Source organism: Neopsephotus bourkii, unplaced genomic scaffold, assembly GCF_033783945.1.
Source record: "Neopsephotus bourkii isolate Nb327-2 ecotype Australia unplaced genomic scaffold, CSIRO-AGI_Nbou_v1 NB_1373, whole genome shotgun sequence".
NCBI classification, from domain to species: Eukaryota; Metazoa; Chordata; class Aves; order Psittaciformes; family Psittacidae; genus Neopsephotus; species Neopsephotus bourkii.
Window position 1 is genome coordinate 5,444,055 of NW_026901852.1, and position 14,480 is coordinate 5,458,534.

At 42.2% G+C, this 14,480-nt stretch overlaps 1 long non-coding RNA gene across 3 annotated transcripts; it reads right to left on the reverse strand.

Moving 5' to 3' along the window:
• Positions 1-650: 650 nt before the first annotated feature.
• On the reverse strand, positions 651-14,092 carry LOC133219746 (uncharacterized). Of its 3 annotated transcripts, none has more exons than XR_009727512.1 (3): positions 13,955-14,092; positions 11,784-11,852; positions 651-735 (listed from the first exon to the last, which is right to left on the reverse strand). It is a non-coding gene; the product is annotated as an uncharacterized LOC133219746 (long non-coding RNA). The 3 variants fall into 3 exon arrangements; XR_009727511.1 differs by having other exon boundaries at positions 654-741; XR_009727510.1 differs by lacking the exon at positions 651-735 and adding an exon at positions 10,010-11,113.
• Between the last annotated feature and the right edge of the window lie 388 nt (positions 14,093-14,480).

Sequence of the window (14,480 nt, forward strand, 5' to 3'; positions counted from 1 at the left end):
CAATATTTATAACCCTACATAGCTGTTTAAGGTCAATTCTGCTAGGCTAACAGTAAAGTTTTCTCTAACCATCTATTTACCATCTATCAGTGTCATCACTATCACCACAGGAGAATATCATCTCCTCTTTGCTCCAAATGTTTGTTGTTGTCCTCTGCAGCACTGATTTCCCAGTAGAGATAATAATAAATAACACCCATAGCAGTTATATAATGCACCTGCAATTTTCAAAGAGAAGACAAAAAGAATGATGCCTGTGAAAAGCAGAAACTTTTTTCTTCAAAGAATATTTTGTGTAGTTTTGGTAAATAGCCTTAAAAAGTATAACTGAGGTGAAGAAGTGGGAACTAGGCAATTCAAAAGACTTATTGGTGCTTGTGTATCCTTTACCTCCAGGCTATGGCACAAGCCTAGACCAGGTGAGTAGTGACAAAGTTGTTGCCTGACAGCCAGGAGGAGGAAAGTTGGTGGTGCTCCCCACTCAGGCTTTTCATGAACTGCTGACCACTATACAAGGACCCAAGACTGAACAATGTATGAGATTAATCATCTCTTTCAACTCTGATCTGGGAATAAACCCTTTTGATCAGGGTGGGGAAGCAATTGCCCTGCATGGGAAGCCAGTCTCGCTATTGCCCAATCTGTACCTACCATATGAAAAATGAGTACAGGCAGACCTGCAGCCAGTCCAAATTGTCAGAGTTTGGGTCATTGATTTCAGAGTAATTGCCATCACTTATGCTGCAGGAGAGTCAGCACAACAGGGTTTACATACATTGATGTCAGCCTGAAGAGTTCTATGAGCACTACATATATTTATTAAATATGACTACTCTAGGTTGTTCCATCTTAGAAAATATGCTTCTCAAATGAATTCCTTGGATTTTTTCCCCTCTTACTATATCAGATTTTAAGCTTCCACATTAATTTTACAGCACATAGGGACAAAACACATAGGTTTAGATTTTATTTTAAGTGCTTTTTGGCATTTCTTTGCTGGAAAAGTACTTTTAATTTTTTTCTTTCTCTTATTTTTCTTTTCTTTTTTTTGGTGCAGGCATTCATTAACCCAGTCTCAAATTCTGATATTTCTAGCCTTCACAATCTTTGGTAGATACAAACATGATGAAACAGAGTACACGCTGAACTCCCATTTCACTGCAAACTTGCAACTTGCCTCTATGAACCACATAACCCGTTCTTCCTGCTAGTGTAAGGTACGTGTCCCCAGCAAATGATATATTAGAGTTTAATACCATTAATATACAAGACAAAAACCTGAGAAAAAGTACATCTGTCCTTACGCATTACAACCAGAGAATACCTTTGCTAACAATATTGAAGAAGCACAGTTGCAGCCTTATTGTGTAATAGCAGCCGTTTCTATTGCTCCACGGTACATTGAACTGCACCAACAGACTGTGATTAATGAAATTAACTAATTAAAACCTTCTCCAACCTGATTTGAGATTTAGTTAGTCAAAGCAGTTGTTTATTTCCCATATGACAAAGTAACAGGGGGTTACTAGAACTGAAAAGTAATAGTAAATCATTTGGAGAGTGTGGGCTTTATGAATGTTTACTGAATGTCTGAGCAACAGATTGAAACAACCCAAACTCATCCAAACATGAAGAAAACTCCATGTTTCCCTGCCCTTAATTTCTGAATGCCGTAATGCCCCAGTGGTTCAGGTCTGCTCCATTGTGCATGAGCAGATGGGACACGAAACCCGCATGACTGGGGCTGCTGGCCAAGCTCCCTGCTTGCAGCACACCTCTGAAGCAGGCAGCTGGCAGAGCCACAGTGCTATGGGGCACCCAAAGACAAGCTGGGAGAAGAGTCTGTGCAAAGGGAGTATTTGCATCTTCACACGGAGAGCATGGGATGATAACAGACCTTATGTGTCTCATGGCTCAAGGCTGGCTTTAGGTCTGCGCGGTGATCAAACCCAAACAGCGTAAATCAGCATGGTAAACAGACCCACATTTGCCTTTGGTATCCTTAATCAAGATGCTTTTCCATTACTATTTCATATTAATGTGGTAGCACACATTTTTTCACCTGTAGAACCTTTAACACATAAAGCATATAAAATAAACCTGCAAAGCATCTCATCCTAGCCACAGTGGTAAAGAGTTTCTCATAATTTACATGGTATTTTTTCAGCAAAGAAATATTTATTTGGGGGAGAGGTGCAGGAACTGACTCTTCTACTCACTTCAGTGCTAAATAATGTGCCTGATCACACCTCCCAGAAGCTTCTCTATTGCTGACTATCCTACTTTTCCAGCAGCTTAGCCTCCCGATCAGGGATTTATCCAACTAACATGCAACTTTTCCAAATAGCATTTTCTCTTGCAAACAGCCATCATCACTGAGCAACTCCATACTCACTGACCCTGGCTTCACAGTGGACCAAGTATTTGCTTTGTGTAATTTAAAAAGATCCAGTGATTGCAACTGGAGCTGGACATTAAATTGCCAGAAACACAGAGCAGACTTGGGCTTTGAGGAATAAAGTTCACTCAAGTAAAAGTTTGATGGTCATAATGGAGGAGAAAGTAAATTTTGCCTGGGTTGAATTTCAGCTTGGAAGAAAGGCAAATCAAGAACATGCAAAGGCTTGAAGGATAATTCCATAAACAGAAAAGGTACTTTATCAGATAAGCATTCACATTAACGTTTTTTTATCCAGTCCCATTCAAAAGAAGTTAATTTCTTTGGTGCCAACAGATCATGTTAAGATCAGTTCTGAACCCCTGGAGAAAGATGTTGTAGTCGGCAGCCTCTGTTTCTGAGCCACGACTGAATCCGCAATGAGGAGGACAAAGGAAGGATTTTGCAGTACAACATGAGTGGAGAACCTACAGTCCTGTGAGGAGACTGATGGAGGGGCAGGCCCCAGGAGAAGCAAAGTGGGGATTAAAGAGGGAGATAGATAGGGATAAAATTCTGACCAGCCTGTCACTTCATTCTGATTTTTAACTTTGTTCTTGTCTTCCTGATGCTCTCCACTGTTTTTCCTTCTCTCCCATTCATGTTGTGTTTGAGAAACCATTCCTTTCCTTGGACTTCAGTGCGCTTTGGATGAAACCCTATAATATGTTTGCAGTTTGTTAAATTTGTAAACATACATGCTGCACAGTGTTGGTGCCATATATTGCTTCTTCAGGTAAAACAACAAAACTTTATCATTTGGTCTATTTCCAAAGAAGAGCGAATCATAGAATAGTTAGGGTTGGAAGGGACCTTAAGATCATCCAGTTCCAACCCCCCTGCCATGGACAGGGACACCTCACACTAAATCAAGGCTCTGTCGAACCTGGCCTTGAACACCACCAGGGATGGAGCATTCACAGCTTCCCTGGGCAACCCATTCCAGTGCCTCACCACCCTCACAGTAAAGAACTGATACTCTGCCCTTGTCAGAACTAGCATGCCAGCTCATCTTTTTAGGCCTTTAGAAGGCTGTGCTCCTCCAAACATAGGTTTTCACTGCTGTCACATGGACAGATTTACAAAACAGTAAATTGCTTGCTCCTTTACGCAAGAATTATGATCACAGAAATAGAGTGAATTCCTTATTTTCCCTGGAAGCTGTCACTGAAAAAACAACATTTCATAGAACCTGATGTGACTGATTTAGTGTTATTTTATAGGAATACATGGATTCTGTATGATGGCTCACTTTTAAGAATGCTTACTTTTTGAGTAGTGATCACTATATTATTATCACTATTAATTCAAAGGAGGCTTACTCCTCACAGTCCCTTGCCCACATGGGTACTCACCCCTAGTACTTTGAAAGCATTATATTGATGGCTTATCAAAGCCCATTCAACTTTCAGTAAGGAAAAAAAAAGTTTTTCTCTCCTGATTTAACCTAATGAGTAACCACAAAGAAGCAAACAAGGAGGAAGAATGACTCAGAAGTTGTTTCTCTGCAGCAAACACTCAAGATTGTTAAGAGACTCTGCCAGTATTATTGATCTGAAGGTAAAGAAATAACAGGCATTTTCAATGTGGCAAACAGTGAGGTTAAAATACTGAAGAACCCTGCCCATGTATATTATTAGATGGTGGGATACTCTAGACCAAAATCCCAAATTAAGTTTTGGGTTGTTTATTTTTTCCCCTACAGAATTAACCAGTACTAAAATACTTTACCTATCTTTAGACACTAAAATTGCTTGAGTCTCAGCAAAATTGAGTGCCCACAACTGTAATGCAATGGCTGCTTCAGTGGCCCTGCCAAGGAGACCTCACCAGCAGGGCTTCAGGGAAGCTCCAGCTCAGTGGGTCTCAGATTATAATACATATATTGGGACTTCACTTATTCTTTCATACTTTCCTTCCCCCTTCCCTATTGGCTCTGGTATCAAAGACCTTCACCTTGTAACCCTTGTTACCTCGAACCTGGACTTCAGAATAAATTCACCCAGGATTCCTTCCCTCCCCAATGACAACACACTTAAAGTAGGATTCTCTAGGACATGGCCAGAAAAACAAAACCACACAACTGCAAATACCCTGCAAAGAGCATACTGCAAGTGGGTCAACTAAACAGGGGAACATGGGTCAGCAACAAATGATTCCCATGTCTGCAACAGTTCCTCCTAAGTGCGTCTGCACATCTGTTGTGCCATATCTCTCTCTATGCTTGATAGCAGCTTTATAAATCTCTGGACCACTAAGCAGATTTTCTCTTCAAAACCTGTGGCCGAAATTCTTAAGAACACATTATGGTCCCTAAAAGGACATAGTAGTGTGTGTGTGTACATGTGTGTGTTTACATGTTTGTTTAAAAAGCAGGGATGATGACCTCAATTATGCTGCCTGTGCATAATAATCAGTGGAAATTTGCCTGAATAAGAGCAAAAGCACTAAGAACTCTGGTGATTTTTTTTTTGTTTGGTGTTTTGGGTGGTTTTTTGTTCTTTTTGTTTTGTTTTTCTCATCTTCATTCAGTACACCTTACATCAGTTAACTCTGTGAACAGTATAAATGGTGGAAGTCAGGGAGTCACGCCTAGAAGCTAGCAGCCATGTCCTCTGCCTTCTCAGGTCCAGAATGCTTCCTGTTAAAGACTGCAGCTCAGCTTTTTAATTGTTCCTCATACAGACAAGAGTAAAAAAATATTCCAGTGTTTCTGAACCCTAGTCTTATACTGACTGTTGGTTTTCTAAGGAGCATCCTTTCCCCTCAAAATGCAGTCCAAAACAGTCCAAAGCAGAGCATTACATGCAGGTGCACTTGATGAAACTACCGGCCAGTGGTTTTGGAAAGACAAACTGTGTATTTCAATTTGATTGAGAACATCCTGGCGATGTTGGAGTGGGAGGATTTCTTATATTGACAGCATGGGCTGGGAGCTCACTCACCCAGTTCTGTTCTGTGGCCTTAGTTGGCAACTCCTAGCACTACCTTGGGCAGATAAATTATCTCCTGGTTACATTTAGGAAAATCAGGTGAATGGCTTTCCAAAGATTTTTTTTTTTTCAGAATTCTCAGTGATGTGAAATGATTAAATCAGGATTAAAGATGGGTCTAAAAATACACACTTCTTCAGTCATAGGTTGGTTGGTCCCATACAGGAATTACCAGGTTAAATTGTACAATGTAAGCAGAAATTCAGTATGGATCATAGAATGGTTTAGGTTGGAAGGGACCTTAAAGCTCACCTAGTTCCAACCCCCCCTGTTATGGGCAGGGACATCTTCCACTAGACCAGGTTGCTCCAAGGCCTGGCCAGCCTGGCAGTGAACACTGCCAGGGATGGGACAGCCACAGCTTCTCTGGGCAACCTGTGCCAGTGCCTCAGCACCCTTATAGTGAAGAGTTTCTTCCTAATGTCCAATCTAAATCTCCTGCATTCTATGGTATGGGACTTCTTGTGCTTTTTTTTTTCCTTCTTTTTCTCATTTGCTGTGAAGCCTCCAACATTAAATGACTTATGGCTCAATCCAGCAAGACAAATCCTACTATGGGACAAACCGTCAAATAAGATACTTGAGGAGAGGTCTTTGACAACAACAGACAGAGTAGCTGACCTCATCAAAAGGAACTTTTTTCAATGTGAGCTTTTAGGTTCAACCATCTATCAAAAGTAGATCACCCAATGCTGACTTAGGGCAGTGGTAAAGCTTCCATGAGACTTGAGCGACTGAACCCATCGGCACTGCTCTTATTCCATCCACCCAGCACCAAGACAAGTGATTGCATTTAGAAATTTGCTGTATGCCTGTAATTTATTACTCTGTCATCTCTGGAAGAAGCATTGTTGAAGAATGACATAGTCCTTCCTTTATAATTTATTGTCCCAATAAAATTAATCACCATGTTTTCAGCTTGTAGAAAACTCCACAGAGGAAATAAAATTCTAAAGATGATTCGTTCTTATCAGTGGCAAATGCAGTAAAAAGTGAATCATTGCACAGGCCTTGATGCAAAATATAAATGAACTTGGAGTGGCAATCAAAATTTAAAAGTTCATATTTCACAGCAGACATCAGGATGTGGAGCTGGGAGAGGTGGTACTGGTTTGGAAGTGGGACCACACTTTTGAGTTTTGGGGTTTTTTTTTTGCTGTAGTTTGCAGTTGTTCTAGAATGCAAAGAGCAGTCTACTCAGGGCAACTGTGATCTCAATAAGGGAGGTGTAAAGCGGCATGCCAATGGCTGCTGTCATGTGAGTGACAACATAGAAAACCCAATCCAGCATTTGCTTTGAGTTTAGCACCTATGAATAAGCCACCTCCCAAAGAAACATGATACCAAGCCACGATCTTGCATGGAAGGGGCAATAACTCTCAAAACATATCAGGCCATGCAATTGCTCTGCAACTTAAGGCACTGCTCCACCACTACATCTATTGCAAGGCACCAAGTGAAAATGCAAGAGATAAGGAAAGTTCTTAGGCTCCTGAGCAGAGCCATGAATGAATGCTAGGATGGTTTGCCCTAAGCCTTCCATCCATGACGCTCTGTTTACAGGGATAGGTTTGCCAGAACCTGGGAGGACTGTACTCCCCTTCTGCTGTTAGTGCTACTTGGCACAGCATGCACACTGTGTGACTCAATGGGGAAGTGGCCACACCACTGAGCAGCTTCTCCCTTTGCTCCGTGAGGCAATGGCATGCTTTATAAACACTGATGTGCAGAGCCCCATAACTCCTTGTGATATGGATTTTACCACTCCATGAAAACTCAGCCTTAATTTTTTTCCAATTAATGTCAAAGAGTTTTGAAGAAAAAAAAAAAAAAAGGTCAATGCCAGAAATTTGGAATCCCAGTACCCATTAGATTTAAATCCACACCACTGCTGTAAGAAAAAGCCCAAGGCTATTCAGCTCGGTGAATAAGGAATGTAATTCTCAGGATTCTTTAGAGGATATACAGAAATCAATAGCACCATCCTAACTTTGCCATGGTTAGATCACTTAAACTCTTCATCCTCCCTTATTCCTGCCCTTAAAGTGAGGAATGGCTGCCCTTATTACAGAAATACTGGAAGATTTAATGAGTTAATGTTTTTCCAACACTGGAATTATGTAAAGTACTCTGAAAATGCTGAATGTTATCACTAGTGCTGGAGCAGTAATGGATGGCAAGAGCGCCAGCAATCATAATTAAGAAGGAGATAAGAAAAAGCTGTTTCATCAGAGATGGAACCAAAATTGAAATGAGTTCAATCTTTACAAGCCAGTTGTGGTATCACAATTGCATGTTCCAGCACTTGCTTAAAACCCCAGACATTGTGGAGTCACAAACTATTTGCTGCTTTTCACAATCAAGAGAGCAACTCCTTCATCTCCACAAACACACCTCACTGTTGCTCCTACTGGTTCTTCACATACAACTTGTCATCATGTATCCTAAAGTCTGTGGGCCAGAGAAAGAATTAGCTAAAATGTCTTATGGAGGAGAGATTTACAGACTTGGTTGATAAATGCTGTGCCTCAGCCTAGGCTGGTTTTCCATGGCAGATTAACAGATGAAAGCTACCAAAACTTATTATGAAGTACAGGATAAGAAATTCAGCTAGTACAGAAGTAACTAACTTCAGTGGCCCTAGGATAACTTCTATGTTGGGGTTCTGGCCATAAACTAAGAGGAAGCTTGCCAACAGAGCTTTTCCTCAGTAACTGCTATCTTACAGAAACTAGTGCCATCCCAGGTAATTTCTTCTGTTAAACCCCTCTTCCAGCTCAGAAGTTCTTTCCTTTAACAGTAGCACTGGGAAAATGTGCCCAACAGCATCAGACCCATCTGTAAAAGTAATTTAACTGCCCAGATCCAATATTAGTATTTCAATTTCTGCACTGTGCTTATCAAAGAAGAGACCCAGCTACAATCCATAAAGAAACACATTTTTCAAAGCCATCTGAGCTGACACGTTTACCAAAGAACATTATCTGACTCACTGAAATCAAGATCCAATTCGGCAATAAAAAACATAGGGAAAATAGACTTTGTGTCTTGCCCAGGATGTCAGTGGGCTTCACTCAATGATGAAACACACAGATGTGCCTAAACATGGCACAGCAGGTACCAGCAGTTAGTCTTGCCCTTGTAGATACCATACAGGGTGTTCCTAATTTTGCTCATTTCATTGATTACATTAAGATCAGGCTCTTCACATCAGTAAACATACATATTTGGTCAGATAAGCTTTTATGCTAGGATTATGTAGTGAAGTTTGCAAAGCAGCACTGCTACCAGAATATGCAGCTCTGTGCCATCAGCTGCTATGTATCTATTCAACCATTTTAGCAGATGATGTTTGCTCTTGGTGCTGGTACCTTCACTCTGGTTTAAATTAAGGCCGTGCTTCATTAATATCCCTATGGCTGAAATCCCTAATGTGTTTGCAGTGATTTAAGAAATATAAGCATTAGAGAAAGATGGAGTTCATATGTTTGGGGTCTTTCCTTCTCTACATGCACATCTGATGCTGTTGCCCACTGCACCTTGAAATACACCATTTGCCCAACCCAAGTCCACTTTTGTTTTTGCGTAGCCCAGGCCTGGCCTTGCCTCCCCTCCTGCCTACCACCTCCTTCACCCAGCTCTCTATCTTCATCCCCAATACATGTGTGCACACAGATGTTACCTTTCTTCTTGGTACCCCAGTTGTAACACACAGGCCCTCAGGGGTGTTAAGTGGTGGCAACTGTCATGGAAAAGTGCCTTAGACACAGACAGAAATCATGCTAGTGCTCCTCCACCACCAAAATATGGCCCATGTTTATGGTTTGGGTCATGGTCGCTAAGGAGCCCAGCAGAATAATATTTTCTTGTTACTCACTTCATTGTAGCATTAAATTTCATTACGCTTATATCTTTCATAGAAAAATATAAAGCTAAATATAGATGAGAAAAAAAATAGTACATACAGAAAGCATCCTGTAGGAACCTTTCAGCATCATTTCCAAGTACAATATTTTTCTGATTATAATACAACCCCTCTCTATCCCCTTCTGTTCAGGGTGACATGGCATAAGCCCAACATAGAATCAAGGAACTGATCTGCTCCCATCTTGCTGCCACCAGCCATATGAGAGTCATTTATTTAAAAGCAACTTTGAAATATAAGTATTTTGACCGCAAGTGCTTTGAACCTTCTCCAGGCAGGAGGATCAGGTGAGCATAGCTCCATTGCCACCACGACATGAGGAATAATGTTATCTGATCTCAGTCTTTTTCTCTAATGCTTTTGTCTCTATTGCCTATGCCTCCTTTATCTGGTGTCCAGTATGCTCAATAAGAGATCCTGGGTGCATTGTCTCAAAGAAATAGCAATTAATTATTAAACCTTTCTCTATAACAGCCTTCCAGGTGTTGAGACAATCGGTAAGCTAAGCATTGATGTTTGTCTCTGTAACATGGTACTACTGCATGAAACATGGCAGCTAGACCACTGCACAAGCCTTTCTATGGCTTTACTTTGGGGTTTGGTTTTGGGTTTCTTGAAATCGCCTTACAGTGGAAAACTGCCCTTTTTTTTTTTTCAGAAAAAAACCCAGAATTGGTCTATGCTTAAATCCTCCTTTTTGCCCACTTCTGGGCAGGAACATGTCACCACACAAAACTTGATGCTGATTTTAGTACTGTACTTACCACCTTTGTAATCACTCAGCAGCTGGAAACCTTGAGCTAGGTTTAAATCTGCCACTTGCCATTTGCAAGCCACTCGGATTTCTTGGGGCTTACATATACCTGCGTGTCATCTGCCTACTTATAAGGTTGTCCCTGGAAGATGAATGGGGTGGGCACAGGCTGAGGATATGCTGCTGGCAAAAACTCCCCAACATACTGGGGTAAGATTTTGTGCCCTGCATATGTCAGATGAACCTTTGGTGATTACATCTCCTGAGAGTCACAGACCAGGACAGCGAACAGCCTGAGAAGATGGCTAAACCCCAGCTGCACTACATCAGTTTGATGGACCCTGGTGATACAGCACCAGAGTTGCCTTACATTCCTAGCAGGAACAACAAAAGCCCAAATATCCTTTTGAGCCCTGTTGTGCCACCATTTGAAGTTAAACAGACACAAAATTAACATATTAAGACCAAACAAGACTTTTACAAGGCTGCGGAGAGAAAACTATGGAAAAGTGCCAAACCAAGCAGATTTACAGATAGGTGCTGCCCTGAAAATAGCTTCATGGGTAGGAAACATTCATTAGTACATTCGGCCTTTATCACTATTATTACTGTTGTTTTTAATCTGGTTTGTAGCGACACACAAGAAGTCCTCTTCAGGGCTGTAAAGCTGTTGTCCCAGTCACAGTACAAACAACATAAGAAAAGCAAGTAACTCAACAAACACTGGAAGAGTCCAGGTTCCTTATGGGTTCTCTTTTTTGTGGTCATTCGTGGGTACAATCTGAGGTGCTTTTTTTGACAACTAACTAGTGTATCTCCCTTATGAATTGTTTGGTATCTACTAAGATACAAGTTCATCTGCTACCTTTCCTTCTGCTGTGTGACTTCAGGGCTTCTCTCTGCTCCAGCTAGCTGCCTACTTGCACAAAACTCCAGTAATCCAATTAGCTTTGAGCCCACTCTCCATCAGCCAAATTAAATCCACTGGTATATTCAACAGTTATCTGAGGATGCACAGAGCGTGATCACCTAATTTCCTGAGGAAACCAGACTAGCAATTCCTGCTTCTAAGAGCTAATCACTTGGAATGGATGCACAAAATAAATGGGAGAACAGGAAGTGAAGAAGACAGCAGGGAGGATGAAGTTTGGTAATAAGACAAGTATACTATTGTGCAAGAAAACGAACGTTAGTCACAGTCCAGTGCTGACACATGGCACCAGCTTTGCAACATGATGGGGCACTTAAAGGAAGGAAGGGCAGCCAGGAGAGAGGTGGCAAGGTGGGATTTTGTCCCAGGTTTTCTCATATGTGTAAGGCATCATGGGGGGAAACTCCACTTGAGGGAAAACTAAGTACTAGGAAGTGACTGAGCAAAAGTTGTTATGTTGAATGAGCAGGGACCAGCTTCTGAACACGCTTCTAACATGGTCTGAGTGATTGGAGACAGCTAGGCTCTCACCTTCATGGGTGGGTACTGGAGGTCTGGGTGGAAAGAAACCCTGAATTTAAAGAAATGTGCTAATTCTGTGGCAGGTTTTTGGCTGATGTGGGTCTGGTGAGAAGCAGCAGAAGACAGGTGCTGGTGGCTTACTGGTGGGATATGTAGGCCCCAATGACAGAACAGACAGGAAACGAGAGAATACAATGTTCTGTGGAGATGGAGGTACTCACCATTCTGACTGTTTCATGCATTTTGACAAGGTGGAGTCAAGTTTTGCATTTGGTCATTTGGAGAAGAGTCTGGAATAGATAAATGTGAGAATTATGAGCTGAAGCTGAGACAAATCAGACACATGCTCTCCCTCTAGAAAACCTTCTGCTCTTCCTCCCTTACCTGCCTCAGGAGCAGGAGACGGCAGACTTATCAGCTCTTCCCAGTTCCCAGCTCTCTCCCTGTGGAGCTACCTTGCTCCAGGAGATTTTTTTCCCTGCTAAGCCTGATGCTTTAAGGCCCGTGAAGGCTTTAAAGCTACTTAGAGATTGCAAAGTGACCTTTTTTAGACTTCAGACTGAGACTGACTCATGTGAACTGAGAGACCCTGAACACAGAGAGCAAATTCTCTTCCATATTTCTCAGCTGTCACATATTCATTAGTTATAAATAATAAATATCACATGGCTTGCAAAATCTATGTCTAACCTATTTAAGAATACTCAATGCTTGTGGTACAGTTTATATCTTCCAACTATTTTTGGTCTCAGCCAGTGTTTACTTGTTGCTTGACTGCAGGGATACTACCTATGGGAGGGAGGGGGAAAGGTAAATACCATATGTTGTACACTTAAACATGGAGACAAGAGAGGGGGCAAGCCAAAGGCAGGTCTTGGACGTGCACCCAGGAGGAATGAGGATGGACTCATGCATGCAGCAGCAATTGTGGCTGCAGTGCTTTGTAGAAAGTCCATGCTTGCTGGCTGCTTGTTGCCAGATTCTAGGCAGGAGTATTCCCTGTAAGCTCCATCCTTACTGTCTGTCCCACAGCTCTGCTCCCAGTACCCAGGAAAGGCAGGACAGGAGGCAGAGCAGGTGAACATAACAGGGCTCCCCTCTCCTCACCAGTTCACTAAAGCATCTGCTAGCACAGATCAGGCTGAAAAATAGCCTTCATAATGGCCGAGTTTGTTTGCTTTCTCTGAGGATGTTTAGTTAGTAGCTTTTCACTAATGAGTCAGGCTTTTTCTATGATCCACAGGACATCAATATTGCATGTGCGCAGGGACCTGAAGCACATATCCTAAGCGCTGTTTATTTCAGACAGCAAGTGCTTTGTTAACAACAACAACCCAACAAGCTGGGGAGCAGCCTGAACTCCTAAGTCAAACCAAGATCAAAGCCTGCAAAGGTTAATTGGCAGAATGCCACAGGAGCCATTCTGCAGTGGGAATGCGTGATTTACAAGCATGCCAGTAAAAGAGTGCTTTAATCACTAGATTATGATAAGTACTTGCAAATGTTAATACTGTAAACCACTTTTTTTTCTACTTTAGCATCAAAAAAAAGAAATTTCCCTTCTTAAATATAGAAACACATAATCAGATTCCTATAAAATGTTTCCCCTCCCCCCCAGGAAAAACATTCATATTAGAAATAACACCACAGATATGTCTGAGAAATAGGTGCAGAAGGATAGAAGGGACAAATCCAGCTCTTCCCTCCCACTGCCCTGTTTTGTGCTACCCATAACTATTTGCCTGGAGTCACTTGCCCCGTCTGCCTGTGCTGCCCTCTGGGTTAATTCCTCCTCTTCCCATGAGGAAACAGGCATTGCCCCATGCTGACCCAGGGCTTGGGGACCCAGAGGTTATTCTCCAAGCATAGAAATCCCCTGATGCAATCCCTGGTAGCCCTGTGTACCTCTCTTTCCCAGTGATAACCCCTATGCCAAAATCAAGGCATTGAAGAGCCCCCCCAAACATATGTCCCCAGTGCCAAGGACATGTCACCCAGAGTATCCCTTCGCAGCCAAGGGAAACTGCTGCAGGAGGAAGACAGCAAGCCTGGCTCACAGCCTGCTAAAAATGGTGTGTTAAATGTCCTATTGCTATTGCTTGAATGGTATTTATAGACTCCATCAATCACAGAGGTCCTAAATGCATTAAACAGATTCATTTAAAGACCAGTGTTCTTCCATGATCCTAAAAAGAGCTCAGAAAAAGTGACATCAGTATAGCCCTCACCTAAATCTCATGGATTCAAGTAGCCTCTGATGCTCAGCAGGGCTTGGCTTATGCTCAGGCTCAGCCCCTTCCTCTGGTGCCCATCACAGGCATGGACAAGCAATAAGAAATAAGCCCAGGTTGACCTGTTGTTTTACAGTGAGCAGGCCTCACAGTACCCTTACCTTCATAAAATCAAGACTCAGTGGAACATTAGTACAGAACTAATGCAGAATAAGCTGGAATCAGCCTCAAAAACTTCAGGAATGGTAAAAAAATAATAAATAAATCAGAGCAAAGGACAGAAACACAGCCCCATCTCCAAGCCACAGTGAACATCTGACCTGTTGCACTGCTTTTAAGCTCTACCCTCCATGTGTCTCTGACCATAATTGGGCACAGCTGAGCTCCCTCTGCTTGCCTCCAGCCAGGAGGAAGTCTGAAGCACCAAACACAAAACGTATGTGAACTACAGACCCTGCTAAATGAGCCCTGAGCAGCATTCATTCCTGATGTGATGGCACTTTAGGCAGTGTGAGAGTGCTTGCAGAGTGCAAGTTTCTTGGGCAAACCACGGGCTTTTTGGTCATCTGAACATAATTTATGCAGCTGTAGCAGATGTTCTGTAGCCTAGGACACAGGGATAGCAGCAGGCAGCACTGCTATGCCAACAGTGTGATAGGCACAGTACCTCAGCAGCCAGTGGGTATA